Source organism: Anolis sagrei, chromosome 2 (assembly GCF_037176765.1).
Source record: "Anolis sagrei isolate rAnoSag1 chromosome 2, rAnoSag1.mat, whole genome shotgun sequence".
Taxonomy (NCBI): Eukaryota; Metazoa; Chordata; class Lepidosauria; order Squamata; family Dactyloidae; genus Anolis; species Anolis sagrei.
In genome coordinates, this window is record NC_090022.1 from 51,862,361 (window position 1) to 51,881,897 (window position 19,537).

General features: G+C 42.3%; 1 protein-coding gene and 1 long non-coding RNA gene across 5 annotated transcripts in view; one reads left to right on the plus strand and one right to left on the minus strand.

Moving 5' to 3' along the window:
* Positions 1–12,837, minus strand: part of SLC6A6 (solute carrier family 6 member 6) — a 66,087-nt gene extending 53,250 nt beyond the window's left edge. For 3 of the 4 annotated variants that reach the window (XM_067463502.1, XM_060766222.2, XM_060766220.2), the window contains exons 1-2: positions 12,655–12,837; positions 306–341 (exon numbers count right to left, since the gene is read on the minus strand). The gene's annotated coding sequence lies outside the window, so the exon portion shown is untranslated. The remainder of the gene's footprint in view (positions 1–305; positions 342–12,654) is intronic. The other variant, XM_060766221.2, reaches the window with a different exon arrangement.
* A 1,180-nt stretch (positions 12,838–14,017) lies between these two features.
* On the plus strand, positions 14,018–19,256 carry LOC132769344 (uncharacterized). Its single transcript, XR_009630837.2, has 2 exons — positions 14,018–14,342; positions 18,500–19,256. It is a non-coding gene; the product is annotated as an uncharacterized lncRNA (long non-coding RNA).
* The last annotated feature ends 281 nt before the right edge of the window (positions 19,257–19,537 follow it).

The window sequence follows — 19,537 nt, forward strand, 5'->3', positions numbered from 1 at the left end:
AAACAAAACACTAAGCCAGCATGTGCAGGGTTTCTGATAACAGCTTATCCTATCAAGGAAAGTTGTTGCAAGAGGAAGTGGATATCCACACCATGATGATGATGATATAGTTATCAATAATAGCAATAACAATGTAATAAAAAGCAATGATACCCAGTTACTGTGTATTTATAATTACAAAACTGTATTTCTGCAAGCCCTCTATACTTCTTCTATGAGCAGATAATGAGCATTTGTATTCTGTAGATTCAGATTTCACTCCTAATATTTTGCTATTTTCATTAATGAGCATAAATGACACTTACATGAAGAAGAGTCTCTCCAGAATGGATTTTCTCTTCCTGTTTCAGAAAAAGAAAAAATAAAATAAAATAAACCAAAACAAAATGAAATGAAATGGAAAAAATATGGTGCTCATGGAAGAAAAAAATGAACACAATCCTTCTAGCTAAATGTAGACATGATTTATTTTTAAAAAAATTTTAAAAAATGAGATAGTGTAGGTTCTTTTCATTGAGCAACAGGTTTTTTCTCTCTAATTTTCCACTTCAACTTTAAACTAACTATGCCAGCACTAAATTTTAGCTGACTGCCTCAGAAGTCAACAGATTACAAAGAACCATGTACAGTTCAATATAAAGTTTCAATGCTTTCTAACCAGAATGACATTTGGCATGTTTCCAATCCCCTTCCATTTCACCTTTGCTTAAGGATTTCTGTGTAGGATCCCTGTTGTTTACCAGCCCTTTTCTAGCACTGAAGGGTCCATGGTGTCCCACAGTGAGGACCCAGAACATTCAGGCTTGATAAATAAAAGCTGGAAATCAGCTTAGGAACTACTTTATGTCAGGGAAGCTGTCTTACAACAGGCCAATTGTCAATTTAACCAAGTATTATCTGTCTGAGTGACCATCACTCCTCAGGGTTTGAGACAAAGGCTTTACCTTTCATGTCACCTTGTACTTAGTCATTTTAAAACCACCGGGGGTGGGGGGGGGATTAAAAGCTGCATTTTCCATATAAATGGACTCTTCCACAAAACTGTAATCATGCCTTTTGCCCCACGCTTCAAGCCTCTCTTAACAGATGTTGCTAAATGGTTGCATTCTCCAAAGCAAAATCTTTTCCTGCCAGGAACCCATTTTGATTAAATTGGAAACATCTGCAGTGGTTCTTGACTTCCTAGAGAGCAAATTACCTCCTCCTGTATCATCTATGCCTCCTTTACAGAAAAAGCTAAAGGAACAAGGCAGAAGGGCAACTCGGGCCTGAAAGGGTTAGCAATCAGAATCACAGACTGGGACACCAAATTTCTTTTAAGAAACTTCTAACTATAATTTTGACAGATCTTCACCGTAGTATCTTCAGATGGTCTCAAACTCAGTCACTAGCCTATGGTCTCATCTATAACAACAAGTTACCTATAACCTATCCCTATGCACTCCCATGTTTACAGCATAGTACACAGCATAATGGATTAGGGTTTTCTACCACCAGCAGCTTGGATTTCAAGATTGGATACAGGATGGGACCCTCCACATATCTTCCTCTGCTTCTACCAGTGAGGCAATAGCCATGTTGGGAGGGGATGGCTGGAAATGAAAGTTAGGGTTTTGAATGTGAGGGAGAATCATTATTGTTGTTGGTATTATTATTATTATTATTATTATTATTATTATTATATTCCACTTTATCTCCCCCAATGGGGACTCAAAGCAGCATGACAGAGCTTGCTGCTCTTCTCTAAGATCTACTGAGGATTAAAGTTATGGGAATTTCATCCTGGATTCAATCTGGCAATGCTAGTACTAGCACAATGCTATAATCGGGCAATTTTAACATAACTGATACCTGACTGTGAAACAGTGGGGCTAGGTTCATGTGCTAAGAAGAAGGGACAGAATAAAAATCTAATAGTTAGTCCTGAGCCATGTAGACCCAGTGAATCAACAGAATCCCTATAAATCAACACTTCCATTTCATTGATTCAGATGGTATACTCTACTAATTGGGTTTGGGCTTTGGGGTATTTTATTCAGATAGTTTAAAAAGCTCTTTCATACTTAGCTGGGGAGAATATAACTCGGTAAGTGGTTAACTAGGCTGAGTTCTTGCCACAGTTAATTTGTACAGGATATTCCAAATACTAAATCATGCTGAACTACTATAAAGCACGTTTTCACCAGATCTGAACAGTCTTTTACATAAAATACTAAGCCACTAGTTAAAACATTTGCAATCCACTACATAAACCAGGGTGGAACCCAAGTATTTTATATTGGTTGCTAGTAGCTACATGAAAAAAAAAGAAACACAGTCCTCTTTTTTCCTATATACAGTATGTATTTTTCTGAGAATGTAGAGCAATTCTAAATTCAGCTGAAGCTGTTTGCATCTAGAATCATTCTATAAAGCATGGCAATGTAAATAACACTAAAAGAACAGGAATACTTTTGGCACAATTTTGTATCATAAAAGAACCATCTGGGCCTGGCTTCTCATTCTATGGATCTTTAAACACCGTGGGACAAAAACCGCTGGTGTTATTCCCATCCTTCCAAAGGTTCAATGACCACTAAATGATAAACAAGTGAGGTCTAAGTTCTCAGAGCAACCTTTGAAATATTTCAACTAATTACTGAAATAATAGTAATTATGATAACATGAAAATGATTGTGGTGATAGCAGTGATTATGATAAAACTCAAATAATAGCAATAAAAGTGATTTTTAAAAAATCAAGTCACTACTACAAAGAGCCAACATTATTTTTCTCTTTTTCACTGAAATATTTCACCTTAGTGGAATTACAGAAGTCGAGGACACCTATGCCAAAGAAGAACCTACTTTACAATATATAAGAAAGCAGAGATATTGACAGGCAATTATGGTATGCTTTAGCTAACCACCAACCTCTTCATGTAAGCAAAAAAGGAAGATGATTTTCATAAAGCGCACAGTTTATCACAGGGATAAACTGTGAATCAGTATTGTTGTTCACATACATCCGCTCTTCAAACAGCATATTAACATTCTAATTTGATACATAAGAATGCAACACTAATTTACATTAACATACCAGGAATTGGCGAAGTACAAACAGCTACCTCCAGGCTGTTTTGTGACCTCAAATCCCACCCTTTTTGTCTGGTACGAAAGGGTGAATTGTCACTTCTTGGAAGTCTCCAGGACCTCTGCAACTCATCTTTTAAACAGGTCACATGGACTCCCTGAATTAACTTTCATTTTTCAAAATCAGAAAAGGACTTACAGTTTTGTTTTCCTTTCAATAATATGAATCCCCAGAACTGTTGAAATTGCCCACCACTGGTTCAAATAAACAAAACCTCCTGGTTTAGTTCTCAGAGCACTTAGATGCTTCAAGGTCCAGTTGAGGGGGCAAAGCACCTCCCATCAACATTCTCATGCCAATAAAAGGAGAACACCTGTGCATTGTATTCAGTGAATAGTACTATTGTTCCATATATTATAAAATAGTAAATGAATCGTGTAGAGACTCACATCTGAACCCATATTTTATTGCATTCAATCTCACTTTTGCATATGTTTTAAAAAAAGAACTTTGCAAAACAGCTCACAACTTCAGAAAGTAAAATGTATCTATCATGTTACCCCAGGTTGTACTTGGATTAATTGCAGAAGACATTAGTTACAGTTTTTATTACAGAAAGGACAAAGCACAAAGTTCTTCTATAAAGCAAGCAGTGATTTCAGGCTTAGGCAAAATACACATACTCAGCTAGCTGCATTTAAACAAGGATGAAGCAAACAAATTTTGTTTTAATGCAAAATGGGGAGCTTGAGAGAAAGAAAAGACACAAAGGATTGCATTAAACTATATGTGAGCAGGATTAAACTTGCCACAAGGAAAATTTTCTATCTATGTTATAAGAAACCATTTAAGCATAAATTTAAAGCCAGAGCTAGAACACAATCGGAGAACAGCAATTGACCCAACCTAAATGTGTCAGGAGGGGTGGGACTCACAAAACTACAGTATATTATGGTTATTTTTACTATACTGGGTAATCTTCTTTGTACTATCGGCATGTCTAGATATTTGTTTCTGGTACCCAAAGTCAGGAAACTGTTGCACACCTAAGTTAGGCTGCTGCACCAAGCCGCTTTTGTACAGCTGAGGGTTTCTCAGTGGGACCTGTAAGCCCTTCTTTTCATTATCATTATCATTTTCACAATCATGTGGGTCAGTGAATTGAGTCTTGAGTTCAGAAATATGAAACTAGTTAAATAACAGCTCGTATAATACTGAGATCCCTTTGCCAAATTAAATATCTCATTCTGAATTACAGTACTGCTTTTCAGACTATCGGGTGTGAGCAGATGGCATTTTCCCCCAAAATGCCAGTGACCAACTTCAAATTTGTACTGTCAAGTTACAATTGTTGGTTTTCTCCTGGAAACTCACCAAGAATCAGTACTCAATGGAATCAAAGACCAACACCACTTTTAAATAGTAGTGATTTAACCTGTGCAGGTGGCTGAGAGGACACAGTAAATGCACTGCTATGTTATACAGAAATTTTAAAAATGAGTTTTACATGAGTAATGCTAGCTCTCCTGTTTGTTCAAATTCTTTGGAAATGTTTACACACATGTACATCTGCACACAAGCACACATAAATACAAAGGGATAAGTTTGAAAAATATAATGCCTTTTGGGGTATTTTAATGCTACAACACCAAGTATCAGTCATGATCTAATGCAAGGATGGGCAAAGTGTAGCCCCCAATTCATGAAGTTCATGAAGCCCTCCAAAGCCCACAACCTCCCCCTGAAATTAATTAATGATTTCACACCCCTAAACATCCCATTCAGTTTAATGCCCACATCCCTATTGGATCAGAATGTTCCCAAACATAGCAAAAAGCTGCCTGCCTGCCTGCTGCTAGTGTGTATAAGTTCTCACAAAGAAACCTGTACACTGAGCAAAAAGACAACTAAAACCCTGATGAATTTTCCAGTGCAACAATGTTTAGCAAATTCAAGGAAGATAGAACCTTATCTACTCCATCTTCCACCAACAAAACTGAACACTCAATTATTCTAAATAAAGATCTTATACTTAAATCACCTTCTATGCAAGAGAATTTTTTATTCGTCTATCTCCTTGGTCAAAAAGCTGGGCCTGGTAAGCACAAAGGTAGTTTATACAAATAGGAGATGATCAATGTTCATGGGTCTCTTCCTTTTACAGCCAATTTCCTGCTCCTTCCTCTCTTAACTTCTGCCTGCAGCCTTTTCTTTATCCTTACCTCACGTATCAGCTTCCTTTAGTTTCCTCACTGTGGCTCATCTCTGCTGAATTACTGGGTGCACAGAAGGGAGAATGCCTTAGTGACATCGACATCCATTGTTGTCTCAGCCTTCTTTCCTCCATTCTTAGGTGTGCAGAGAATGTTATTCTGATTTGAGGGTAAGGATTGGTGTACTGGCTGCTGATGTCACAAAGGCACTGTTCTTTGCTGGGGGAAAACAGTGCTATTCTGCATTGCTAGTAGGGGAAGGGATAATTCTGCTTGCATTCCCTGACTCTTAAGGATAAGGAGTTTTCCAGATCTAGACTCTTCTTGGTTTCTGACGATAAAGAGCTCTGGAAAAGGAAGGCAGTGTCCTGCCTTATGAGACAGGATCTCTCTAAAGCGGGGCAGAGAGGTAATATTTCTGTCTCTACAAGTCACCCATCATATCCACTCATCCCAATGCATTTTTTTTTCTGATGGAAACCTTTCCTGTTGGCTCCAGTGAAGCAATTTGGGGGATGCATGGTGAACAGAAACAGTTAATTGTATGGTTACAAGGTTAATATTGATACCATTATTAGTATGACACCTTGTGGGAGTAACTACATTTTCTTTAGAAACCTCTCTCTCCTTGATATAAACTAGCCTTTAATGTGTTACATTTGTGTGCACTAAAAACAGAGTGCAAATTGGGCTGGCAGTGAAGGAACGAATAGGGTTCATGAGACATGATTATTAGACTGATTGTAATGGCATTATATCTAACATTTTCAGATCCTTTTCTGTTCTCTGTCTCTTCTCAAACTTGATATCATATTCCCCCATTTCGTTTCTTTTCTATCTGTTTCTTGTTTTACTATTTCTGCAATTTTGGAGTTTATATTACAACTGGGGTGTGAAGTGAGGAGTAGCTATTATAGATTTTTTGGGGGTTGTGTTGCATGCTAATAAAACTATCTCAAATCACCATAATTTAAAAAAAACCCCTACTGCTTCCTATGCAACTAGTCTGACCTCCTGCAACAGGATTCTGCAATATCTGATATGTAGCAAGTGTTCTGAATTTCTGAATGCTCCATTGCTGATCCACAGTAACGGCTGTACATGCCAAGCCAGTGAGGCAGCCAAAGGATCTTTATCTCACAGCACCCTAACTGAGCTATGTGAGCCACAGTTGAATGGCAATTTATCAAACAGTGGCAGTATTTTGGATCACCTCCACAGAATAGAGTACTGTATCACTTTCGTATTCATTTACAGGCATTTCCCAAAACAACTTTAGTCACTTTTCAACACTGTGTAATGGAAAAATATCTTACTCTGTTGAGATGTTCTACTTTTATAATATAATGAGCTTAACACAGATCTCAGTCAGTGGCTATTTCATAACTACTTCTTTTTTTCGAGGAACACAATCATCTCAATCTATGCCACAACTTTATTTCCCTGAAAATTAAACATGCTGTCGCTGCTGTTGCTGCTGTGTGCCTTCAAGTTTTTTCAGACTTATGATGATCATAAGGTGAACCTATCACTTGGCAAGACTGGCTCAGAGAAGGTTTGCCTTTACTTTCCTCTGAGGCTCAGAGAATGGGACTTGCCAAGGTCACCTAGGGGGTTTCCATGGCTGAGTAAGGATTTGAAATCTAGTTTCCCAAAGTCTTAGTCCAACAATCAAATTATTATACTGCCCTGTCTCAAAGCTGTTTACAAGTTAAAAACACACGAAGCTTTTCTTCTGTTATACTTTGTACTTTATTAATTTTAGAGAAATTTATTTGATGGATAAATGTCTATGTAGATAGTGTGACACTAACAGAATAGCTCAGCCATCTGTAGAAAGGGACCCCTACTTTTGGAACTCCCCAGGGCCCCAAATCACCCTAAACTGGCCTTGCTGAAGCAGGCAAGGAAAAAAAGAAGAAAGGTATGAGCTTTTTTCGACTCCAATCTGATCAATTATATCATGAAAAGCATTCTTTTGGGCACAAGAATGAAAGGTCAAGCCAAAATACAAAAAGTGCCATTTTCATGCATTCTTCATATGTGCCTAAAGGCTATTTTGCTCGAATAAGCCAGAAAGCAGCCACAGCACTACAAAGGAAATACAGGTAAAGGGACAGACTGTGTTCCATTCCATAAATAAACCTAACAACCCTCTAGCTCCCATCCAATTCTAAACAGCCATGGCTTGTGCACTTTGCAGCACCATACAACAACCTGGCTACCCATATATGAATCAAAACCTATCTTGACCCTATGGCTTGGGTGCTTCAACCAGTTATGACAATAATTTTGAATGTTCATAAGAAAGAAAAATCTTGGTGAGCAAAATGGGGGTCGTAGTGCTACTTGTTCTAGTATTCCACATCCCCCCCACCCACACACACAAGTCCAACATTGTGGATGAAAAGGGATAAACACTTATTTTCTCACAACTACTCCATCAATCAAACTGCCAAACCCTACATAGCTACATTTCATGGAAAATTAGGAACTCCAATCTCTATAATCTCCTCTGCAATACATTTCGTGTAGGCCTCTGAACTTTTAGTGGGCTGCATCTGAGATGTCACTGGCAACCTTGCAAAATGTCACTGGGAAAAAAAAAACCCAAATAGAGAATTAAAGATCTGGCACATGAATATCATGTTTCCAGTATTTTGGCCAGTATTCTGTTCAGCTTCCTTTTTACCCCCTTCTATGACAGCTCTCTTCTCTTCTCCCCTAAGAAAGAGGAGAGGAAAAAATATCCAACATATATTTTCTTAAGCCTAACAAAGAAATATTAATACCAGGCGATATCACCCCACTGTAAATTAACTTAGTGGGGTTGCTCCTGTTTTACACCCAGATTTGTCTCTGATGTCTTTATTAAATCAAAACTTCTTATTTTACTATTGGATCACACAATAAGACATCCAGGCATTTGTTCAATTTGATCATACAGTACTACTGAAAGTCATTTGATGAATATTCTTTAGACAGCATCCAAAAACAACAGTACAGGTTCTGCCCAATCTAAGAGTCTTCTTATACTAATTCTATCTGCATGCTCTTACTGGAATATTCAGTGATATGGTTCAAGACTAAGCAAAATGTTTTCTTCTATCTTTGCCCCATGCAGTCAGCGTAATACAGCAATACAATATTTCTGAGTCTTATCTTACTGCCCCCTACAGGATAAGATCCTATTCACCAGATCTGCTTTCGATGGTCAGTAAAAGTTATGTCGCAGCCTAAATATACTAAAAGCACCAGATCCTGTCTGATCTTGGGAGATAAGTAGAACCGCTTGGGAGATAAGCAGAACTGGCTGTAGTTAATACTTGGATGGAAGATTGCAAAGGAATACCAGGTATTGTAGACCAGAAAGCAATAGGCAAAACAACCTGAATACTCCTTGCCAAGGAAACTCTTTGAAATGCATGCGGTCACTTCTAAGTATTCCTTGCCTAAGAAAACCCAATGAAATTCATGGGGTTGTCATAAATAACAGGAAAAATGAAGGCACACACACACACATCATGTCTCTCTTGGATTGGGTGGCAGTGCTGTAAGAAGATTACTGCAAAAGAAAGTGGAAAAGAAAAATGAAAGACAGGAGCTCTTGCAGGACAGAGATAAGATTGGCAGGGATGGGGAGGCTTTCAAAGCAAACACAGAGCCGTGGATTTTTTTTTTAAAAAAAGGGAGTGTAAGATTCAACAGATGAAATAAGATACTAAAATGTAGAACAGAGAAGGGATGGGACTATTGCTTCTAATATTCATTTCCTCCTCTGTATGCATTTCATTCACTTCTAACAATGGCTTCAGCCAATGTTGTCCTTATTACAGGAGACAACGAGCTCACATCAAATGGATGGGAATATCCGTTCCCATATTCTATTCTAAGACACTGATTTACAAGCCAAGTCTTTCAGGAAAATGTTTCCATCAGACCCGTTCTGAATCCAAAATTCTGCCAGAGAAATGATTTGCATTCACCCAGCTGCAAATACACACTTCCATCTGCCAAGGACACAGAGGTTTGGCCTAGACTCCTCTGTAGTATTTTTTGGTATCCCTCAAACACTAGGCATGAATGACCCCACTTCTTTCTTTTTTTTTTTTACAAAAAGACATATTTAATTCAGACATCTACGTTACAAAAAAAAAAAATCTAGGAGACAAACCAGAGCTATAAAACCTTAGCCAGCACCAGCTCTAGAATTACACAGCCCATTGCATGGCTCTTGAAACAAATCTGTTTAATATTGCCAGACTAATACTCGAGACAGTTTGACGCACTGAGACAAGAAAGTACAGGGAACCAAAATAGCACATTAAGCACAACTGACTTTTTTCTTGGCACACTTTCTTAATGCCTCTCCTGATACGGTTAAGAAAATTTACTCAGTAAGGACAAAAAGGAGGCAAGGGAGGGAGGAAAGCTCTTGTTCTTGCACGGCAAGAGCAACAGGGAGATTCAAGATTTCCACAGAGGACATCTACCTGCCTTTTCATTTCACCTCATTAATTTTAGAGCTCTAAGAACAACAATCTGTACGAATAATGATCTGGAAGTAATTTCTCTTTGAAAGACACAGTGGTTTAACAGTACGGAACAAAAAAAGGCGGTCCAAAAAACAACCCACAGTTTAGGCTGCAATCTTTATTAAAAAGCAGATTTGGAAGGTTTCCTAACTAAAGATCACTTCATTCTCTAGTTAATGAAGAGGCAGAAAGAGAAGATTATATCTCCAATTGGTGATCTGAGCAGGCAATGCAAAGCAGCTTCCTCCTCATGTTCTTATATGGAAATGTAGAGGATGTTGTCTCAAAAGCCTTGTACGCTTCCCTTTTGTGCAATGGCTACCCATCGATGAACATCCATCCTGTCCTCTGTTTTCCGGCGGCTAAGACAAAAGTGGCAAATTTAGGTGTCGCTTTGTCCATATTGAGACTGAAATTTAGTTGTGGAGCAGCAGGTTAAACCACTGAACTGCTGAAATTGCTGACTGAAAGGTCAGCAGTTCGAATCCGGGGAACAAGGTGAGCTCCCGATGCTAGCCTCGGCTTCTGCCAATCTAGCAGTTCAAAAACATGAAAATGTGAGTAGATCAATAGGTACTGCTTCAGTGGGAAGGTAATGGCACTCCATGCAGTCATGCCAGCCACATGACTTTGGAGGTGTCTACAGATAATGCTCTTCAGCTTAGAAATGGAGATGAGCACCTTCCAAAGTCGGACATGACTAGACTTAATATCGAGGGGAAACTTTTACCTTTGACATAAGGGAGAAGCCACTTTGCATGCCTGGTTCAGCTCAGCAACTGAGGATATAATCCTTCTCTGTATATAATCAGGAGAAAAGAGAGTACTTTTTTGCTTATGAATTTGTGTGTGTATGTGTGTGTCAGAAGCGACTTGAGAAACTGCAAGCTGCTTCTGTTGTGAGAGAATTGGTCATCTGCAAGGCTGTTGCCCGGATATTTTAATGTTTTACCATCCTTGTGGGAGGCTTCTCTCCTGTCCCTGCATGGGGAGCTGAAGCTGACAGAGGGAGCTCATCCGCACTCTCCCTGGATTCGAACTTCAGTCCTGATGGAACAAGGGTTTAACCCACTGTGCCACTGGGGACTCCATTCCTAAAATCTTTAAGTGCCTAAGGATGCATCTACTGAAGAATGAATGCGGTTGGAAAACCGCTTTAACTGCCATGCATCGATCAATGCAAGGGAGCTGTAGTTTGCAGAGGTACAAGGAGGCTTTTGAAGAGAAGGCGAAGGACAATGTATGATTACAACTGCCATGGCTCCACAGCACTGAGACGATTCAATAACTCGACAGTGTAGATCAGGCATGGGCCAACTTGGGCCTTCGCTCCAGGCATTTTGGGCTTCAACTCCCACCATTCCTAACAGCCTCAGGCCCTTTCCTTTTTCCCCTCAGCCACTTGAAAAGGAAGGGGCCTGAGGCTGTTAGGAATGGTGGGAAAGGGGTCTGAAGCTACTAGGAATGGTGGGAGTTGGAAAGGAAGGGGCTTGAGGCTGCTAGGAATGGTGGGAGTTGGAAAGGAAGGGGCTTGAGGCTGTTAGGAATGGTGGGAGTTGTAAAGGAAGAGGCTTGAGGCTGCTAGGAATGGTGGGAGTTGGAAAGGAAGGGGCTTGAGGCTGCTAGGAATGGTGGGAGTTGGAAAGGAAGGGGCTTGAGGCTGCTAGGAATGGTGGGAAAGGGGTTTGAGGCTGTTAGGAATGGTGGGAGTTAGAAAGGAAGGGGCTTGAGGCTGTTAGGAATGGTGGGAAAGGGGTCTGAGGTTGCTAGGAATGGTGGAAGTTGGAAAGGAAGGGGCTTGAGGCTGGTAGGAATGGTGGGAAAGGGGTCTGAGGCTCCTAAGAATGGTGGGAGTTGGAAAGGAAGGGGCTCGAGGCTGTTAGGAATGGTGGGAAAGGGGTCTGAGGCTGCTAGGAATGGTGGGAGTTGGAAAGGAAGGGGCTCGAGGCTGTTAGGAATGGTGGGAAAGGGGTCTGAGGCTGCTAGGAATGGTGGGAGTTGGAAAGGAAGGGGCTCGAGGCTGTTAGGAATGGTGGGAAAGGGGTCTGAGGCTGCTAGGAATGGTGGAAGTTGACATCCAAAACACCTGGAGGGAGGGCCCAAGTTTGCCCATGCCTGGTGAAGATGCAGCCTTTGAGGATGTGTCCACGGTGCCCTTCCTTCCATAAAAAAAAGGCCCAGGCTAAAGAAGCGGTGGGCAAGGTTGGCGTTGGTCTTCACAGGCTGGGCTCGAGGAGGAAAGAGAGACGCGGCGAGGCGAAAAGGGCGCGTGGGCAAGAGAGGAGCACATGCTCGCGCTCACATACAAAGGGCGGAAAGCGCCTCGCGCGCCCTGGGGCCAAATCCCTTCGGCTTTTTCCCAAGCCAGGTGGGGAAGTCCGCGTCGGAAAGACGTCCCCGCAGAGGGAGGGCGGCGGGGCTGTCGAGAGAAAAGAACAGCCTCGCGCAGGGAGGGAGAGCGAGAGAGGAAGGAGTGGGGGGCTGTTGAGGAGACCCTCCTTCCTTCCTTCCTTCCCTCCTTTAGAAAGGTGTCCGCTTTTTCCAAAGGAGCCAGACAAAAGCCCAACAACCGCAACCGCCATGCTTTCCCCTCACCCAAAAGAAGAAGGGAAAAAAAGAGGGGGCAAAGCATCCACAAATAGGGGGGGGGGGATAAAATGGAGGGAGGGAAACGTACACTGCCAAAAAAGGTGTGCGTTGAATGTGTTGGGAGAAGGGAGGGAAAGGGCGCCTTTGGGGGGGGGGGGGGTCTGGAGGGAGACCCACCTGCTGCCCGCCTTTGTTCCGAGGAGACGAGGGAAGGGAGCGGGGGGCGCGCTCGGGGGGGAGCCTACCTGTCGCAGCTCTGCCTGCCCTTGCTCGCCGTGGCTGTGCCCCTCCGTGGCGCCTGCCTGCTCTCTGGCTCGGCTTGGGGGTGTCCGGGGGTAGCTGTCCAGCGCCTGCCTGCCTGCCTGCCTGCTTCTCCCTCTGGGAGCCTGCCTCTCTCTCTCTCTCTCTCTCTCTGTCTCCTCCTCAGCTGCGTCCCGCTGCTGCGTCCCGAGGGCGAGCCTGACCAAGCGCACTAGCCGGGCGGCGGCGGAGGAAACGGTAATTTATAAGCGCTTTCTTCCTGACCTCTCGCGTCTGTTGTCTGAGGAGGGAGCGCGGAGCATCCCCCATCCTGCGGAGTGGAAAAACACCAGCTCGGCCTCGTCTTTGCGCGGGGGGGCGGGCAGGGGGGGCGGAGGAGGAGAAGGAGGAGGGGCGGGGCTATCTCTCAGGCGCTCTGTCACTCAAGCTGAGGGAGAAAGGGGGGGGGGGAGGAAGGAGAGGCCAGGCTGGCAGGCAGCCCGCGGGAGGGGCGAGGACGACGAGGAGGAGGAGGAACAGCTGCCTGGCCCTCTGCCTGCCTTGCCGTCGCCCAGGCGGGAAAGGGAGCCTGTCCATCCCCTCGGGGCCTCTGCCCCGAAGCTCCCTTTGCTGCCCCAAACTGAAGAGAGGGGGTGTGGGGTCACCTAGAGCTAGAAGGGGCCACTGCTTCATAAGATTGATGGCAGCATGTGGGATGAAAAGGAAGCTCTCTTCCTCTCTAATCATAATCATAATTGGGTTGCTTCCTGTCTGTGAGAGCCGTTCAGCAGTGGAAGTCTCTGCCCCCGAGTGTGGTGGAGGCACCTTCTTTGGAAGCTTTTAAACAGAGGCCGGATGGCCATCTGTCGGGGGTGCTTTGAATGCAATTTTCCTGCTTCTTGGAAGGGTTTGGACTGGATGGCCCATGAGGTCTCTTCCAACTCTATGATTCTATGTTGAGTGTTTTCCGGGCTGTATGGCCATGTTCCAGAAGCATTCTCTCCTGATGTTTCACCCACATAGAATTATTGAGTTGGAAGAGACCTCGTAGGCCATCCAGTCCAACCCCCTGCCAAGAAGCAGGACAATCGCTTTCAAACCAACCTCAGCAGATGGCCATCCAGCCTCAGTTTAAAAGCCTCCATAGGAGGAGCCTCCACTACATCTGTTGCAGGCATCCTCAGAGGTCTACAGTTCTTTTGGAAACTAGGCAAGTGACATTTATATATCTGTGGAATGTCCAGGGTGGGAGGAAGAACGCTTGTCTATCTTGTCTCTAAAATCAGTACAGGAGAATTCCAGGCAGGAAACAATCAGGGCCAGCTAATACCTCCCAACAAAGGATTCCTCCAGGCAGGAAGCAGTCAGGCTTTGAAGCTGCCAGGCTATTCAATGCTAATCGAGGTGCTTAATGGCAACATTCATGCTTGCAAGTGGGATTTATTTATTTAAGTATTCATTTACTGTACTTATACCCTGCCTTTTCACCCCCAAAGGGGGACTCAGTGTTAGTATCATAAACTATTGGATTATGACCAATTGGGAAAACCATAATTTTTATGTCTTTTAAGAAAAGAAATTGTATCCATGAGATGCCAGAGCGCAATTTGTTCAGCACTTTCCAAGTCGCCCAGTCTGAGTGTCCAGGGAGTTCAGCCTGTGTTACCCTGGCTGGATAAGCCTGCCAGAAGAGGTGAGTCTTCTATGGTGCTGTTGAACCTCTTCCAGCAGGTGTAGTCCATGCTATACCATACCACCAACTCTATACTGAAATACAGTCTTTGGGGAGCCGGTGAAAAGGTACTCTGGGTGACTCTTGCCCATCAGGTTCTAGCTGTTTGGAGTCAACATCCACCAGATGATCTCCTGTAGGTAACCTGGATCCAAAGGACTTTAGTTTCCTTTGCCTGGGAACTAATTGGCAGCCAGTGGAATAGTTTCAGAGTAGGTGTAATATGCTCACACCAAGATGCCCCTGTGACCAACCTGGCTGCCATGTTTTGAATTAACTGGAGTTTCTGAACTTGGTACAAAGGTAGCCCAATGCCCAGCACATTGTAGAAGTCCCAACCTTGAGGTTACCAGAATGGACAGTAAGCATCCTTTAACCTGCAAAGGTGAGGTGACAGTATGAGGGGATTACACTATTTCATCAGATAGGTGCTCTTCCCACTTGGGAGGGAAAGGCAGCTCTCTTCAACTCTTCATATGGAGCAAACAGGGGCTTCTCCTAAAGCTACCCTTTGAGGCTTCTTATGTTTTGTATATGTATTTTAACTATGTTATACCCCACCTTGAGCAATGAAATAAAATGTAAATAAATAAAATAAAAGCTACCTTTTGTGCGTTTTTCACATCCATCCCAGGTTAGGGTGGGTTTGAGGGGAAAGAGGGAAGCAAAGGTTGTCATGCATCACCAAGAGAGAACATATTTGCTGTACAATTATAGCACTGTAATGCCACTTTAGTTACCATGGAGCCTTGGGTTTTTTTGTTCTGTTTAGAAGGTGCCAAGGTGTTCTGAAAAGAGAGCAGCTGGGAATTAAATACATTTAGTTCTGTGGTGTAGACAGAGTATTGTGCCTGGGCCTGAGGATGGGGGTGGAATATATACCTTTTTGCAGAGGATTCCAAATTCTTCGCCAAATTACAAAATCCAATAAGCCGTAGATCAAAACCATGGTAGCTAAAGTGGCGTTAAACTTTGCAGTGTGGATATACTGCTCAGGTTTGTCACCCAGTGTAGTGGAGAAGAAGTGACAGGCAATTGGGCCTCTGAAACATCTTAGCTGTAAGAAGCACATGAATGCTCACAAGAACATACATGCTAATTTCACCTTCCAGTTGTTTTTGGTATGGGCTTAAAACATTGGTGGCAGATGTGTAGCTTGTCTCTCCCCAATCTAGTGAAGTCAACAGAAGGGTGTTAGGGTGCATCTTCACTGTAAAACTAATGCATCTTGACACCACACTTAACTGCCATGACTCAATGCTGTAGAATCCTAGCCATTATAGTTTTACAAGGTCTTTAGCCTTCTCTGCCAAAGGGTTCTGGTGGAACACCAAACTACAAGTCCCATGATTCCATAGAATTGAGTCATGGCAGTTAAAGTGATGTCCAACTGCATTACTTCTACAGTGCAGATGTCCCCTTAGACTTGGGTGCATTTAAAGAACGCTCAGCTTCAAGTTCCTGGTTGGCCTTAGGGCCCTTCCACACAGCCATATAACCCAGAATATCAAGGTAGAAAACCCCACAATATCTGCTTTGAACTGAGGGCCCTTCCACATAGCCCTATATCCCAGACTATCAAGGTGGAAAATCCCACAATATCTGCTTTGAATGAGTTATCTGAGTCCACACTCAGATAATGTGGGATGTTTCACCTTGATATTCTGAGATAAAGGGCTGTGTGGAAGGCCTTGAGTTATCTGAGTCCACACTGCCATATATTCTGGAATTTTATTCAGCTGTGTGGAGGGACTCTTAGGCAAAACTAATGTCTCTCATCTTATACTATCTCACAGGGCTGTTGTGAGGCTAAAACACTCTTCTGCATTCATTGTAGAAAGAATACTGAAGGACAAGTAAAACCACATATGATAATTAAATTTAAGCAGGGGTGAGCAACTTTGTTCAATTTACAGTCCTAATCAGTTTCAGATACTTTTGTGGAGGAGAGCCAAAAGAGCCAAAAATGCTACAGTCAGTCAGCACTCCATATCCACAGATTCTGTATCCATGCATTCCACAAGCCACAGCATGAAAATGTTTTTAACAACTCCAAAAGCAAACTGTGCCATTTCATGCCAGTGTATATAATAGGATTTGGGCATTGGCAGATTTTGGTACCCACGAGGGTGGGTGTGGGAAGTCAAACTTAGCAGATACCAAAGGACTATCATCTGGAGACACTGAGGATTTATGGTAACAGGTTCAGTCTATTCCTTCCATCCATCCAAACTTGTTACTTCTCATTTTACCAGTAAATGACTGTTTAAAACCCCACCCTTTGCTGAACCCTTTCATCATCATCACTGAGTGAAATTTTGAACATTTTCTAACCTTCATCAAATCAGGCCACTCTGCTGTTTTTTGAAAGGAGGCTGGGATGGAAGTGTGGTGTAGAGGTCTGAAAGTTAAACTAGGGCCCTTCCAGACAAGCCCTGTGTCCCAGGATCTGATTCCAGGTTTTCTGCATTAAACTGGATTATGTGAGTCCCCACTGAACAGATAATCTGGGATAAACAGAAAACCTGGGGTGTATGGCCTGTCTAAAAGGGCCCTATGACACAGAGAAACTGGGGTTCAAATCTTTGCTCAGCAAATTCACTAGGTGACCTTGGGTAAATCTCACTCTCTCAGGCTGAGATGAAGACAAGAGTAAACCCCTCTAAACTAATCTTACTAAGTAAATCCCATGAAATATCCACCTTGGGATCACCCTATGACAGCAATTACTTGAAGGCACACAGCAATGGTGTGTCAGAATAATCCGAAGAGCATAAATCATGCTCACATATGAATATGATGTCTTGGATGCAATAATTCTGACATACCTTTGCAACACAAAAAGGATGAAGCAACTTTCTTTAGGAGGAAAAAACATGAAACTGTACGTGAGTGTGGTTTCCTTGCAGAGAACGTTGAACTTGAGAACTTCCTCAGAGGCTCTGAAAATGCTGAGGGACAGATGCTGTCTTCAGCATTTGCATTTAAAACTCTTCCATCTTTTACTTGAAAAACTTGCAACTATTGCAGACTATAGTTTCTGAAATTGAACATTTTTGTTGTTGTCATGTGTCTTCCAGTCACTTTTGACTTAGGGTGATCTTAAGGAAATCATAGAGTTTTCTTGGCAATATTTATTCAGAGTGTATTTGCCATTGACTTCTAAGACAGAGAGTGTGATTTCTCCAAGGTCATCCAACAGTTTTCCATAGCCAAGGGAGACTTTGAACTCTGGTCAAATGATCATGTTGGCTTTTTGCACCACACTCATTCAGTTGCAGCCCATAGCAGAATTAGTGTAACTTCACAAGCTGTAGGATGGGACTGTGGTACGATTAGGGTGTATCCAGGCTAATTGAAAGGTTCCAGATTTTGGGTTGTTTTAGGTTTTTTTGGGCTGTATGGTCATGCTCTAGAAGCATTCTCTCCTGATGTTTTGCCTGCATCTGTGGCAAGCATCCTCAGAGGCAGTGAGGACAACCTCACAATCTCTGAGGTTGCTTGCCACAGATGCAGGCAAAACATCAGGAGAGAATGCTTCTAGAACATGGCTATACAGCCTGAGAAACCTAAAATAACCCAGTGATTCCGGCCATGAAAGCCTTTGACAATACGTTCCAGATTTTGTTCTAACCTGGGGATATAGTGTAGAAGGTGTTTTGTCTTACTAAGAGTTGACAGAAAACACACAAGGATAAACAAAAAATCCATGGAGCTCCAAACCTTTGAAAGAACTGAAACTTGTTGGTCTTTCTACTCAGTCTGAATGTGCCATAGTTTGTTCAATAATTGGCACATTTCTGTATTGTACCATAATCAGAGATCACTTGGCTGGGCACAAAAGAGAAAATTGGGCTGTCTTTTCTGTTCCTGATCACTTCCCAATACTGCATGGCAAAGCTATCTTAGAAGAACTTTTTCCAGAAACCTTCACTGATCCTTTGACTTGCATTCTAACTTAACAAGGCCACCAGGTTTCCAATACCAGTAAAATGTTGCTCCCAGCAACTGTAGCATGAAAGTCTCTTTATTCTGAGGCAAATAGAGCAGAAATGACCCCTGTGTGTGTCCAGCTCTCCTCATGCAAAACGTTGATCGTTGCTATTTCTTTTTTTCAGGTCTCTTCTTGTTTCGTTGAATCCACCACAGAAAGTAAAAGAGACTCAGAGAACTTTAGGCACCAACTGCGTAAGAGGAAACAAAGATGTTTTGGAATCGGGAACATATAAACACTGCTTGGAACAGACTAAAATAGTAATCATCAGCATTCTTGTATGACACAAATTGGATACTACGTAGTCTTTCTTTTATTAAAGAAAAAGTATTCAGAAGAGTCCTTCAAGCTGATACTATGAGCATCTAGCTACATTGTTAAGTCTTAATCCTCAAAATTAATGTTCATGAGTACACTGTTTCAAGTAAGGGAGAGCACAAAAGTACAGTAAAACCTGCTTTGAACTATTGTTACCTAATTCACATTTGAAACCTTAAATCCCAACAGGATAACTTTGAAATAATTATTCTCATTCCAGTGGGGTTATGCATACTTTAAAGCAGTGTTTCTAAAACTCCAGGTGTCTTGGACTTCAGCTCCCAGAAATCCCAGCCAGATGCTAGGAATTATCGTCCAACCACAGTTGCCATTTCTCAAATGGGAATAAGAAATCCTGGATCCAACATGCCTACTCTGAGAGGTACTAAGGATAGGTACATTATTGTTGATTTTTATGTTGGTGGGCTGTAAGCAAAGAACTTCAAATGTCTAAAATTCCTATGTACAGAGGTGTTTTAGATGTGAGGCTTTCAAGCAGCAATTTTTCTACTGTGGTCATCATGCCACAGACTAAATTGAATTAAAGGCCAAAATATGTGCAACGTTGCTAATTTGTCTTTGTATTCAAAATTGGGTGATTTGAAAAAGAAACAAAGAAAGGCTTAAATTCTCCGTATCTTCATTATAAGCCTCAACCCCAACCTGGTTAGATTACATGCAACCCCCCCCCCCCCCCCACACACACACACAGAAACACACATTTGAAGTAATGTTCCCTTTCTTTGGTTTGAAGGGAGATTTCAAGTTATTTGTGACATGGAAAAGGAATCAGAACATAAACCATTGTCCATCTCAAGCCCACTAAGGGATCAGCCCCCAGACC